General features: G+C 40.2%; 1 long non-coding RNA gene across 1 annotated transcript; it reads right to left on the bottom strand.

Moving 5' to 3' along the window:
* Positions 1–6,227: 6,227 nt before the first annotated feature.
* Positions 6,228–7,936, bottom strand: LOC117561381. Its single transcript, XR_004571363.1, has 2 exons — positions 7,877–7,936; positions 6,228–7,644 (listed from the first exon to the last, which is right to left on the bottom strand). It is a non-coding gene; the product is annotated as an uncharacterized LOC117561381 (long non-coding RNA).
* Positions 7,937–14,907: the final 6,971 nt, after the last annotated feature.

The following is a 14,907-nucleotide window of genomic DNA, read 5'->3' as shown; positions in this document are numbered from 1 at the left end:
ACCAACAAGCCAAAAGGGTTGGGAACCTCTTGTTAAATCCACAACATCACATTGTATTGTACAAGCTTATCATTATGTTTGACATGTTAAATCTATTTTTACGAGTAGCATTCAAATAAATGTAGCATTTAGGAATAAACTACTTTTTGTTGACTATAAGCATAAAGTGGCATAAAATGGGAGTAAAAGTACTTGCACCACTTGTTTTATACCTGCAAGACTGCTGGTTTAAGACAAGCCACTGTGAGACTTTGAAATAAAAAGCAGCTCAGCAGTCAGTTGTTACTCCAGCTGCGAGACTCAAAAAGCAACACAGGCAAAACCGAGGGAAAAGTACATCAATAACACAGCTAAACACACAAGACAAAAATCCTTTGTCTCACACACACACACACACACACACACACACACACACACACACACACACACACACACACACACACACACACACACACACACACACACACACACACACACACACACACACACACACCACACACACACACACACACACACACACACACACACACACACACACACACACACACACACACACACACACAGTATTGTGACATGCACAATACTGTTCTGCATCTGTTCTGTAAACCTGCAACATGTTTGTTTCTCTTGTGCATACTCACTGGAAGAGGAAATGCCAAAAGGGAGAACTGGAGCGGGATAGACTTGGAGGGGATGGAGGTGGATGGGTGGAGTTATGTGAGTGAAGGTAAATGACATTGGAAAGCCCAGCCTGATTCCAAGTGCCCCTGCTTTGAGAGTTTGCGTGAGGCGGCTTAACGGAACGCCGGGTTGTTTTTCCGCCTCACTGCTTTCTGGACTGAACTCTAAACTAAAGACGACATCCTCTCATTAGTCTGCCCTCTGTAGCAAAGCCAGGCCATTTAGTGTACCCAAAATCCCATTGTTTAATTGTGCGGGTCAAGTCAAAGGTCAACCAAAATATTGATGAACTTTTTTAAGGAAGGAGGGGGGAGCAGTGAGGCTTGAAGCGGCGGGGAGGCAGGCGAGGGCAGAGGTGCAAGGGCCACAAACACAGCTGTACGGAGAACATACACAGCCAGTGCACTGGGAAAAACCCACGTTGCACTCACATTGAAGTTGTGTGTGAGTTCACAAAGAAACACACCTTCATAGAGATTTCAACTATGAATGAAATGACAGTGAGAATTCCCTGTTCCTGCCAAAAAACAATAAAGACTGAGAGACAAACCTATTCAAAGTAACAGCAGCATGCAGGGCTCATAACCTGGAGGAGATGGTGTGCACTGGCTGAGTGTTATGGATTACACTGTTTGTTTAAATCCATGTTAGGTGGATTATGCTCCTTCACTAAAGAGGGCTGGCCGGGGTCAAAGGCCAGTGAGGCAAAGGCTGCTAAGAAGGTCCTCAAAACACAGCTTTCTCCCTGACCTGAGGGAATTTGTGCAGACACCACTCTTTGTGCTCGTGACCCAGGTTAGTGACAACTTAAAAGAGTGTTTAGTGCAATGTACTCAGATATGTGAAAGTGGGACAAATATCACAGTCAGGGGTTCATAAATAATCTGCTAGTTTGAAGAATAAATGAAATATTTCTGCACGCAAATAAATACAAATAAATCAAAACAGTAGGTGCAATACAATATATTAAAAATAAGGACTTTTGGGCCTTCCAAAATCGAAAAGTATTGTGAATACTTACATGTGATTATGTCTCATCGCAATCTGGATCTGGATTAATTTATTTCTCTTTTTTCTTGTGCAATAAAGTAACTTGTCACAAATTAAATATTCCTTATAATGGCAAAGAGTTCTCAACTTTTTGCACAATTTTAAATCTGTTTTCAGATGTTATAATCATGATAATTGTATATACATTTGGGCTAAAGGGAGAACAAAGGTCAACCTTTGCCCTTAGGGTCAAAGTTAAGATCATTGGTTGTATTGAGCAAATTAAATGAAGATAATTGTACGTCAAAAAGACATACACAATTATAGAGGTATATCAAAAATAAATGTTTGAATTGAAAAATAGCAATTTCCAGCCAAGTTAAACCATTATTATTATTATTTTAAAGATGTATATATTTTTTTTTTTACCCTAAATATATTTTATTTAGGGTAAAATGTAACTGGCCACAGTGCAGACTTTGGGTTGACCCCCGCTCTGCAGTGATATCACCATGCTTGTAACTGAGAGGGATTTAAGCTCTCTAAACAAAAACAAAGTGGTCACTTTATGCCCCGGGCGAGTTTCTGGTGACATTTAACAGCAAGGAAAGCTATTTCCTTTACCATTCAGAGCCAAGCGCTCTTAATTGCTCAAGAAGTCTGCTGCAGTTTGGAAAACACTTTGTGATATTCCCTGAGCTTGATCTCTGCGGTTCACTTGAGTCTGTGTTTATTCCTGTGTGGAGAAAATTGGTTTACTCGAGATGTAATTTTGATATGACACTAAAATATTCCCTTGAACGCGCACCATTTGGAAACCTTTGTAGTTCTAATGGCCATTCATTATGGTTTTCCAGATAAGTTTATGTTGTCATTAAATGTGACTAAACACAGAAACAAACATTTCCCAAACGCACCTTATCTTCTCAGTCGAGCAGCCGGCTGTAGGACGCTGCTCGGCGGCAGGAACAGATCACATGGCCCGCAGTCATCACCGGGACTGCACCGACTGGATCATTTCACCGATAAACATCTTGGGAACGTTTCTTCTTGCAGACTGCAGATCGGCCGGCCGGGGGGAAAACAGGAATGTCCTGATGCTTTGTCACAGCCTGCAAACATCACCATGCACGCACTGAAGCAGTGTGTCTGGAGAACTCAGTAAAACTCTCACTTCTCAAGTTATTCTAACTTCTCAGCCACATCTGAACACTTCTTTCTCTTTTTAGGGGAACAATCCACCAAGTGATCTTTGCTTGTGTCATTTAATGTGAGGAACAGACACATCACTGCCTTCTGTCAGGAAACACCTTTTGACACTTGAAATGAAATCTCTTTAAACTCCACTGTGTTTTCTTTCCCACAATGCAATTAAAATAAATACATTCCAAATTAAACTTCTTAAAAGGCTGGGTATTTGTGTATAAACACGCGAGTGATCGGGGGGGGGGGGGGGGGGGGGGGGGGCGACATAATCTTACATTTGAATAGCGTCATCATTTTTGTAACCTTACAATAATGGGAATATTATTATTTTCCTATTTTATAAACAGTTTCCTGAGTAAAACACCAGAAACATAGCTTGTCTTGCTGGTAATTCCTAAATCTGTAGGTGTGCCATTTTTAAATGATCTCTATGATGATTAAGCGTTTTGTAAGAATGATTGAATAAATAGCAGTCACAGGCTCATTTGGTTCAGCTGAGGTAAACTGGAGGACTTCAGTGCAAACTCGGCCTGATTACAAGAGTTTAGCATTTCAGAAGAGAGCCGAGCCAAGAATGCTGGGATGCCCTTCTCCTGGACGTTTGATTTTAGGAAATTCCCTAAACTTGAAAACAACAAAACATAATTGAAAAATATTAGATGCATTTCTCTGTTAAGCAAGTCTAGATTAATAATTTTTTAAGAAGTTATTTTCGTTTTTATGTCCTTGAAACAAAAGCACTATTCAACCATCAACCATATTTTATTTATTAATATTGAGTTTAAAATAAGAAGATATATTCGTATATTTGTTCTTTTTCAAATAATTCATGGCTTCAGCAGCCCGTTTGTTATGGGGGGTACACATGTATATTATATTAAAAAAAATTCTCAGTGCAGTTAAGGTACTTTTATCATCCTTAAAAATGTATATTAAAGCCCATTGCAATTCAGGGATTAACATTGTTTTATTTTCTGTCTACTGTTTTGGCGACTTTACTTGGATATTTGTGAATAATTTATGATGAGTACAGAATGCATTTTTTTTTGTATAGATTAACCAACTGCAAAGAAAGCTAAGTAATGAATGAACCCCACTTCGACCGAGCCTAAACAAAATAATAAATATCCTTTGTGTATTAATAATTGTATTCAAAGGAGGGTAAACTTACTTTGGTAACGTTTTCAACTTTCCCCATTTTTTTGTCACCTTGTTGCTGCATCTTAATAGCCTACTTCATTTTCTCCTTACGGTTTTCCACTAAAGCACCAATGCCGGGAACCAGCGGCCATAGACCGGTGTATATTAATTATTGATCGCTCGCAGCTGCTTATGGTTTATGGTTTGGCATTAGACACAGAGCGGCTCTTTCCTGGTGTTCCCTTAAGCAGGATTGTGAGTTTGGCCTCTAATTATTCATAATGCCCTGCGGAGGAAAACAAAAAAGAAACAATGCCTTCCGTGCAAAGGGATTGGCAAAATGTTGCAATAAATTGACTTAACTCGCCACCTAGAGTGGCTGAACAGATGTATTTATCCCTCATGCTGGAGAGCAGAGAGCTCTAAACTGTGTAGCTTGGCTGTACCATCACAAGTTAAATATTAATGCAAAACAGTCAAGTTGATGAAAAATATGTTTAAAAATTGATGTTTTGTTTTCCCATGGAGAGAACTAAATATGTTTTGGGGAGCCTCCATGTGGGGCTGGGTCGTGGTGGGAGGTAGGCTCATTGATGAAAGAAACGAGTGTGTTTGCCCCAAAGCTGAGGAAGCTGTTCCCCTTCACCACCAAACACACTCTGCGACTCCATTCTCACATCAAAGCCTCACAAAGGAGAACAAACCCAATAGAGCTGTAGGTCTGCGGGGTTTAACAGCCACAATGATACACTTTTACTGCTTTTTGACACGGGATAATATTATGACAGGTCCCAAGCACTGTAAATCACTTCAACATAATGTTAGTAAGGGGAAAATAACTGTGAAAATTGAATATTTTGTATTTATTTATCTGTTTGTTAGATTGATTTGGGAAAGAATATACGATTCTCTCAAATTCAGACTGTCAGCAAATGTCCGTGCCTGATGCTTCAAGGAGGCCTTCACAAAATATCAACTATAGTGGAATAACTTTTAATATTGCCAAAAAAGCTTTGTTCAATGCTGATCTCATGTCATGTGTATTTAAATGATTGTTTTAATTACAACTTTATGTATCATCTTTCTCAATATGGATTAATCTCACTTACTGTAACGTGGCAAAAGGGACACACATCGAATAAAGGCTCATAATGCAGCCTGCAAACTTGTCCATCGTCATAAGCATGGTCACAACAACAACAATAATAATAATAATATATGATATGCCCTACAGACATATATTAATAATAATAAATGTATTATATCATATTTATTTAAAACGAAAATAACAGATTCAGTGAAGGAAACAAAAACACTTGGTCTTTAAAAAACAGTTTAGGGAATAATTGGAACATAATGATTGTGTAATTATAACTTGTGCAGCCTATTGAGTTTCATTAGAAATTCATGCATGCAGAGTTTTACAAAATCAACCTTTTAAATGAAAATTATTTGCATATTCATTTTATTTTAGCTTTTCCAAAGGTGAAATAAAAGTACATTTTTATGTTTGATGTCAGACAAAACCTAATCAAAGTAGCCCTTTAAGTACTTAACTTACTTTAAGTATAACTGTAAGGATCTTTACAGCTTTTGTTAGGTTAGCCAAAACATTGTTTTTCAAATAATTACATTTTTGATGTAAAGGTTTAGTTACTATTTTTCTCCAAACGAATTGTTTTAATGTGTGGGAGCGTCATAGAGTGAAGTCATAGTAATACATGCTATAAGAGTCTAAATAAGACCAATTGAAAAAAAATCAATACATATCAATTGAAACCTATCACAGAGAAATTAAGCGTTTTTGTAATGTGTATTCTAAAGTAATGAGTAAACCCTGCTCAGTAATCCCGGGTGCAGACTGTTATGTCGCGCGTGCGTGGATGTTTATTGGCTCAGAGCTGCACGCGATGCTGTGTTTGGTTACATCTAGTTTGCTCTTCTAATTGACTGGTCAGGTTTAGATCGCTCAGGGTCCGCGGGAGGCTGGGAGGGAATGTGGGCCACGGCCACGACCCCCCCCCCCCCCCCCCCCCCACCCGAGGGGCGGAGGAGAAGAGAGGTTTGCTGCCGCCGAAAAAGGTAGAGCTTTAGAGCTTCTTAACAATTAAATAAAGACAAACAGGACAACTTTAAAAAAGTTCAGGCTCTTAAACTTAAAGAGGGGGATAACCTCCTTATAGTTTCATTATTAATACAAACTTTTAAACTTTTTTATTTGAAAAAATGATTTAATTTTGAAAGGACACAATGTTTTAATTTTGAAGCATTTGCTCATTCTTTATGGGAAATTACTCTTTTAAATCAGTTACATTGAATGATAAACAATGCCTTTAAGTCTAGTTTAGCTAAATTAATAGTCACCTGAAAAAAAAACAATGCATTTGAGGCTCAGTACAATTTCGTATTATAAAAGTAATTAGGTTAATATGGGAACCTGTGTGTTTAATGGATTTAATAACAGCTGGATTATCTGAAGCATTTTCAATAATCCACATGCATTTCTTATTACCTACCATTATTAATGGGAGTCTGCTAATCCTCTGTCAGGCAGGAGGCTTCACTTTGCTGGGAACAAATTATCACCTTTTACTGACAAGTGACTTTAAAGTGATAACGTTCAAAATAACTTAAATTATGAAGCTATCAACACCAACATGCCTTATTAAACATTGATTTTCTAAATGAGAAAAAAGCTCTCACACACCACTGTAGTAAAATGATCAGATTCTAATATAATCCAATTCTATGGGCACAAAACAAAAAAGCAGGGAAAATGGTGATTTAACCTCCTGAATGAGGTTGGAAACATGATGTCAGACTTCTCCACATCCAAATTAACCTCCAGCCGTGAGCATTGATTTGCAAATCTCTGCCGTATAAACCTCCAGTGACTCCTCGTGCCATTCAGTGCAACTGAGTTCAACGAGCGCTGGTGCTCACCTGCTGCATGCTCTGACTGCTGCCAGCTGCCAATTAACACCTATGGCATGTTAATTAGGCCGCAGAGTCTACCACTTCAGGAGACTTTTCAGACCCCCTCACCACAAGTGCCTTTATTTTCACAAGGGCTCATGTGCAATCTGCATATGCATCTTGCATGGGGAATGAGGCGGAAGCCAAAGTGGGATTCAAAGCCGAGGCCTGTAGCTGCAACATGTGAATCAATGGACTGAAAGCATTTGGAGATCATGTGTCGTTCAAACTATTTGGGCAAATTAGAGGATTGTGGGTTATAGATGCATGTTAAGGCCCTGACACACCAAGCAGTCACCAGAGGACTCGCCGACGCCGACTGTTGCGTCGCCGTGTTCTCCTGCGTCTTGGCCATGTGTCGCACGGGAACACACCGCAAAGACTTCAGTGCGTGAGTGGCAATAACTCTCCTTACCAGCAGGCGGCGGTAGTGTGTATTCGTCATTAAAAATAGGCAACAACCGGAAGACAGAGAAGAAGAACAGACTGCGTGATATAAACAAAAACAAATAGCGTGTGCAAACTGCAGCCTGGTTATGATCCACTGCTGTCTGCCAGTCCTTGGTGCTCCACAGCTACCCGAAGGGGCAAGTCTCCTGTACCGGGTGTACTGGGTTCGCAGAGAATCCCACTTCTTCCTCAGCTCTTTCTCTGAAGCACACAAATAAACGATGTAAGCATTGTGGCTAGTTAGCATGTCCAATTCATATTCTATATGCAGTGCCAAACTGCACAGCTAGCAACAGCTAGCAACAAGATAACAACAAAACACAATGTTGAAATAACAAATTACATTTCACGTTAACGTCACTGTACGCTGGCAAACAATAAAAAGCCAACAATATCTGCTAAAGAGCTCAATTGATGAAAAATATAATCTTACCCGAGAAACCAAGTTGCGTTTCAATCTCTCGCCAGAGTCCGGTTTTCACTACTCGGTTCGAGTACCTTTTCTCTATGATGTCGTACAGAGCTGGCCTCTCCTGGATCAAGGTGATGAGCAGGTCTTCGTTTCCGTCATTCCAGATCGCCATGATGAGATGAAAATGAATATCAGTCTGTGTGTGCCTTCTTAAATCGTTTGTTTACGTCCCTCACTTCCGTTTCGCTTCTCATGCACTGATTCGCTAGCTGAACAGCCAATCAGAGTGATTGTTTGGTCCGACTGCCAGACCCGATGTTGAATCGGCCATGCATCGGGACAGGCAGTCCAAATAAGGCGTGTCACGGTCGACGGTGCGGGACACACCGAATTGAGTTTGGGCGACAGGACACGCTTCGTCTCCCGACTTACGAGAACAGCCGATATCGGCCTGGTGTGTCAGGGCCTTTATTAGTGGTACTGGTGGGAGGGTAATTGAGTTCAATAAGTCTGAAAACAGCCTTAAATGCATATTAAAACCTGGTTATTTATTGAACTTGAAACTATTTTCAGAACTTACAAGGATTTGAGATATGGCTAAAGTACTCTGATCTTGTTCTTAAGTAAAAGTAGAAAGTCCTGTATTCAACATGTTACTCAACAAAAAGTATAAGCATCAACATATTACGTACTACAAGTAAAAGTACTCGCTGCAGATTGGCCCATTTCAGAATTTTGTTATAATTAATCCACATCTGCAAAGTAACTAAAGGTAATACATTATTGTAGTGGAAGGAAATACACGATTTACCTTTGAATTGTAGTGGAGTAGAATTACAAAGTAGCATAACATGGAAATACTCAAGTAAAGTATAAGTACCTCAAAATTGTACTTAAGTACAGTACTTGAGTAAATGTACTTGGCTACTTTACACCACTGTGAATATATAAAATATCTAAAGTCAAATTTGATGTATAATACCAGAGAAATATTAAGGAAACGTGTTCATCCCCTAATATTAACAACTGCATTTATACAATAAACACATACTGTTCGGATTCTGCTGCTGCCTCTCACACGGATGAGTAAAACAAACAAACCTCAAAACAAATTAACAAACGGCTGGCTCTTCTCACGCACAACCTAACATGATTCGGCTTCACAAAAAATCTGGAATCAGTCAGCTCCGAGTATAAACCTGCTGGAGCAACTTCAGAAAATTCAGACAAATGCACAACATGGCATCATTAGTGCCAAAAGGAATACTGTGGGAGTGTGTGAGGGTGTATTGGGGGGTGTTCATGAAACGTTACTCAGAAAAGAAGAAAACCACCTAATAGGCTATAGAGAAACACAATGACACATCAAAAGGAGAAACCTGAAAACCTCAGCATAATAAGACTCATGAATAAGCTCAGATCCCAAAAAAGGAACAATGTGTGTTTAAGTGTGTGTGTGTGTGTGTGTGTGTGTGTGTGTGTGTGTGTGTGTGTGTGTGTGTGTGTGTGTGTGTGTGTGTGTGTGTGTGTGTGTGTGTGTGTGTGTGTGTGTGTGTCTGAAGCTGTTCATCCATCTAGTCTTTTTCTGAAATAAAAGGCCTCAATTTCCTTTACAAAATGAATGTGTGTGTGCGAGCGAGAATGTGGGCCCAACCCCAGAATTACTCTAAAATCATCCACACAGCAGGAGGCCACTCTTTGCCACATTAATGGTTTCATTACTTCACACAATCATTTCAGCTCTTGTCCCTGAACACAGTTTAACAATGACAAATGTTTCATCTTGGGGAAAAACACAGCGAGAGCACACAGAACTCTGCTAATAATAAAAACAGGGGATAAAATGTGCTCTACTTTTTTTAAGGAGGCTAAATGTTTGCAGGGCGCTTTAAAATGCTGACTTTGTTCATTTAAACATGAATCAGGCTCAGGTTTTAGAGTAAATACTTTACAATGTACATGTCATGGCAATAACAGGCATTTTTGTATGCAGGTCAATCACATATACTGTCTACTTGCGACATTACTCCAGAAATCTTGAATCAATAAAAACCAATCAATAGTCATATATTTTACAACTCGGATGTCACTGTTGTTTGGTCCCCCTCATATCTCAACAACTATTGGATGGATGGTCTAAATAGAGGCATCCATGATCCCATTGACTTAATGATTATCATCTTGAATCTAGACAGTAACTGTTAAATGCTGAAGCGAATCTCTTAAAAACATTAGAATTAGTAGGACTCATCCTCTGGGAACCATGCAATTATATTTGTCATTTATTTGATTTATGAGCCAATACCTACAAAATGAATAACATTACAGCCTCAGACGTGGTTTGTGTTCAGTGCTATTTGTCAAAAGTTTAATCACGCATGCTAAATTAAAACGGAGAGCAAGCTATTACCTTCTTAATATCCACAAGATAGCATTGTAACTATGAGCATGTTAGCATGTGGACGTTAGCATTTAGCCTAAATAGCTGCTGTTGCAACCAGGGGCGTCGCCTGGACCTGGAAACATTCGGGGCTTAGCCCACAGTGGCGGCGCTCCAGTCACATTTTCTACTGCAAGACTCCCCACACGCACATACACAATTGCGCCATCTGGTGTCACAAACGTGTGCCTGCATTAGCTTTGTTACGGCAATGGATTGTGGGAGACTCTCATAGCACGTGAGGATCTCTTGAGGGTAAGGTGCCTGTATTATCTCGGTGGACAAAATGTATGTTTTTATTTTATAAGGACAATAACGTACTGTTGTGTTTGTTTAGTTTAATGTTAATTGTTTAATGCTCACAGTCACAGCAACATGTTTTTTGTGAGATTGGCTATTTGTTTTATATGATTTATCAACGTGATCATCAACATCTAATCTGAGCACCAGAACCCAGCTCACGAGTCCTTTGATGCTGTCCATTTAAATGCAGGTATGCGAGTTTTGTACACCAGTTTATTTATGTTTAATGTTTCACATTGCTCCACATGATGCCTTGACTACAAAGTCTTCCATGTTTCTACGCTTCTTCCTCTGTGTCTCAGTTTCGGGAATATCAAGATCATTGCACAGGGCCTTGGTCTTGTCATAGACCTCATGTGCTTTCTCGTTACTTTGGTAACTTTCAGTGTGTTCTCAACTGCTGTTTTGTAATCTACTGCCTGCACCAAGTCAATTGTTTCTTTCTGCAGGTATTTGTGCAGGCCCTGAGTGGTTGAGAGCAGTGTCTGGAACAGGACAAGCATGTAGATGGTACTGAATTTGCAAAGCTTGCTTTCCAGTCCCTTTACTAGAGGGGCTGAAAGGCTCCCTAAAGTCTTGATCAAAGCAGGGAGGTTTTTGACATGCCCAGCGAACAAGTTGTTTGTCTCCTACCTCTAGCTGTTTCTGAAATGTTTGCAATCTCTGATGGTGGACAAGAGATGTGGAGAAGAAAGAGTAGAGACTCTCCAGGAGATCAACGCAGGTATGTGAGTTTTGTACACCAGTTTGTATAAGTTTAATGTTTCACATTGCTTGTGAAAAATATACTACCACTATACGATCACTGATGTTTTGTTGTTGACTGGACACTTATTTTGTAAAAGAGATAGCATGAGAGGATCTCTTAAGCAATGCAGCTCACGTGTCCTTTTTATATGCTGTCCATTGAAATGCAGGAAAGTAATCACCAGCTCTGAGTGATCTGTTGCCGAGGGGACACTACACCGGAGTTACATAAGCAGAGATAAAGTGCTATTTTGGGGGGAACTCACCTCCTCTGGGGGGGGCCCCCAGGAAGACTTTTTTAAATACTGAAGTTAAAAGCATCAATCTTGTGCACTTTGAGAGCAACATTAAGAGATATGGATACATCTCTCAACACCCATATGTCAAAAAGAAATCAAAGAATCAGAATCAGAAACGGGTTTATTATTTAAAAACACTTCATTTTCCAATTAAATCATAAACTATGTCAAATTATTAGAAGTAGTTAGTAATCAGATTAAACAGAAAAAAGGGATGGAAGGAGGAAATAATAATCCCTCATCACTTGCTGTTTGCGGTTGAAATGATCTCTTTTGCTGGCCAAACATGCTGGATGGAAAGCAGTGATGTCTCACTTGCCTTGACCCTGTATCTGCAGTCCCTAAATCAGTCATGTTACCCATTGATTCTTGTCTGTTCTGGTGTTCCTGTTCATTGTTGTCTCCATTGTCGTTCTTGTCTGTTGTTTCTCCTTCTTGTGTGTCCCTTTCTCCTGTTCTCCTTTCTTCATCCTCTACTCTGTTTGGCTCATCTGTGATGACTGTGTAGGTAAACACAAACAAGTATGTATCAGTTTCCAGCTCTGTCAAATAAATGAATTTCAAGATACACACATTTGTCTTCATTAAAATGAGTGTCACCACACTCTCACAAAATGTAATACTAACCAATTGAAAATAGTAGGGTTGGGAACCGAAACTCGGTTCCAGATGAGAACCGATAAGAAAATGCCGGGTACCGGGTACCCATACAAAATACACAATTTCGGTTCTGCTTAACGGTTCCTAAACGCGGTAGACCCTGTATTCCAGCGGGTCCGTCTGCACCGCGGTGCTGCGGTGACCCGGTGGAATACAGGGCGGACCTGGAGAATCACAGAACGGCCGGTCGTCAGCGGGCCGTTGACGGCCGGCTCGGTACGCTGACGGCCGGCACTGCCCTTCATTTTTTTAAACGGCATCATATAAATTGCGCTGACAGGCGACAGAGGTCCACAGTTGCCCCGCAGCGATGCTCCCCCGCCCTCCCGTAGACATTTCACGAGCTCAGTCACTTCATAACACCAAAGATAGGTCGCGGTAAACACTCTGAAGTGAGGCTCCACTACACTAAAAAAGAAAAAGAAAAGGCAAAGTGTAATGCCTGTTAATAGCTTGCCACAGGCATAGCTCCGTTAAAATAAAGCACAACTATTGTGCAATACATTTGTATTGCATGTATATTTTTTAGTAACAATTTCAGTTAAAGCTTTTAAGAATACATATATTTGTGTTATCTAAACGTTTGACCTCTTTATTTTACAATTTTGGAATCGAAACGGGGAATCGATAAGAACCGGAATCGATAAGCAGAACCGGAATCGAAATCGGAATCGATAAATTTCAAACGATACCCATCCCTAGAAAATAGTTACATTTACATCTCTTGTAGATATCACTGTTAGAGTAGTTATCTGCCAATAGGACAGAATCATTCCTATACAAATGCAGTTTGAGTAATTCACTTAATATATTTACTTAAAACTTGAATATAGTCATTTTCACTTAATACTCTAATATAGTCATCTTTCTGCATTCAACACTAAGGAAAGCTGTACAATTTGACATGATAATGAGGAAAAAAGGCCTCCGACAATGCAGATCATTTTTTGATCATATCAATTTTAAGATGCGGGTCAAGGCTTAATATTTGGGAGCATAGTGTCCCTTGCTCCCTTTCCCTTTGATCTGAAATATTTGTATAAAAAGCTTGTTAGCTGGCTGTCCATCTCATAATGTTCACATATAAACTAGCTGTCAATAGGAAATATAAATCAGAAGAATTATATTTTCATGCAAAATCTGTCACAAAAAGACAAACATGCTGTCGACACGTAAAGCAGTGGCAACTATGCCACCATTTCAGCTGACTTTTTCTCAGAAATACTGTCACATAACATCCATATATATATATATTTCAGTGCTAGGTTGATGCTTAGCTAAGCTAACTATGAAACACTTTAACTGACAGGACTCAGGAATCAGGATCAACTGTGTACTACTGTAAGGTAGCTTCTAGCTTCATGTCGAACACAGACAAGACAGTAAGTCAACATTTCCCAGAGAGCTTTCTTTGAAATCACCAAGTAACGCTAAAAAACACAACATTTAGATTGTATGACTAAGTGTTTATTTAATATATCTGGCTAGCTATAGCTACTTGCTAACGGTTTAGCTTACCCGCGCGATTCAAATTAACGTCAACGTAGCTATAATGTATGCTTTGCTTACATGTTCGCATAACTTGTAAGTTTACTGACAGGTACATACCTTGTTCATCTGGCTCAGGTGGTGGCTCTGGGGTTGTTGTGTGAGCCACCACCTGAGAATTGCCGTCTTTTCTATTAAAGAAATGTCTAATCTTCAGAATCTCCGCGTCCGGGGCTGACAGTTTAAAGTTTAAAGTTTAAACATTGTCACAGAGGAGATGTACGTACCTGTCAGCCAATAAAACACGTTTATTTCCATGCAACTCTCTGATTGGTCTGGTGGCGTCGTCTGCCTCTGTGTTGCATTCACTGAACATGAGAAATTACATTTCTGCCGTCCGTCCTATAGGTAAAGTAGGTTAATGTATTATATTATTGAGGGAGAATTTGTCCGGGGCTAAAGAAAAAACATCCGGGGCTAAAGCCCCGGATGCCTACCCCAGGCGACGCCCCTGGTTGCAACACACACTAGGCTTGTTTGAGACAAGCGAGACCTGCGCAGACCTGCGCAATTTCGATCAACGTCTTGCTCGTGCGTTGCATGATGGTTAGTCATTTTGTCCGACTTGCTCTGGAGGCTCGCCAACATGAGACGTTGAAATCTCGCGGGACAAAGACGCCCGCAGCCTTGAGAGCGAGGCGGCGCAGTTCCTCTCCACGGGCTGCGGAAGCTAAAAGGCTTGTTTGAGACGCGTTGCGGCTCGCCTCGAAAGTAGACGAGAATAGCCGATCGCAGCCGGGGGAGGTCTCAAAAAGCTCGCCTGAAGTCGGACAGCTCGGAGTCCATGCTCGGAGTCGGCTTCGTCTTCTTCTTCTTCTCTCGGTTTTTTGGCGGATTGCAAACAACTTTAAGGTGCATACCGCCACCTCCGGAGTCGGCTTGACTCGGTTTGCATTTATAAAGAATGCACACGTGTTTAATCGTTAATGTCAGATATGTACTAAGTAAATACATTTGTTCCTGCTCCAGATTAGATTCAACTTTATTGTTATTGCACATATTACAGGTACTGAGACAACGAAATGCAGTTTAGCTTCTAACCAGGTGCAACAAGC

Source organism: Gymnodraco acuticeps, unplaced genomic scaffold (genome assembly GCF_902827175.1).
Source record: "Gymnodraco acuticeps unplaced genomic scaffold, fGymAcu1.1, whole genome shotgun sequence".
Classification (NCBI taxonomy): Eukaryota; Metazoa; Chordata; class Actinopteri; order Perciformes; family Bathydraconidae; genus Gymnodraco; species Gymnodraco acuticeps.
Note: the sequence above shows the minus strand (reverse complement) of the source record. Positions and strands in the feature narration are given on the sequence as shown.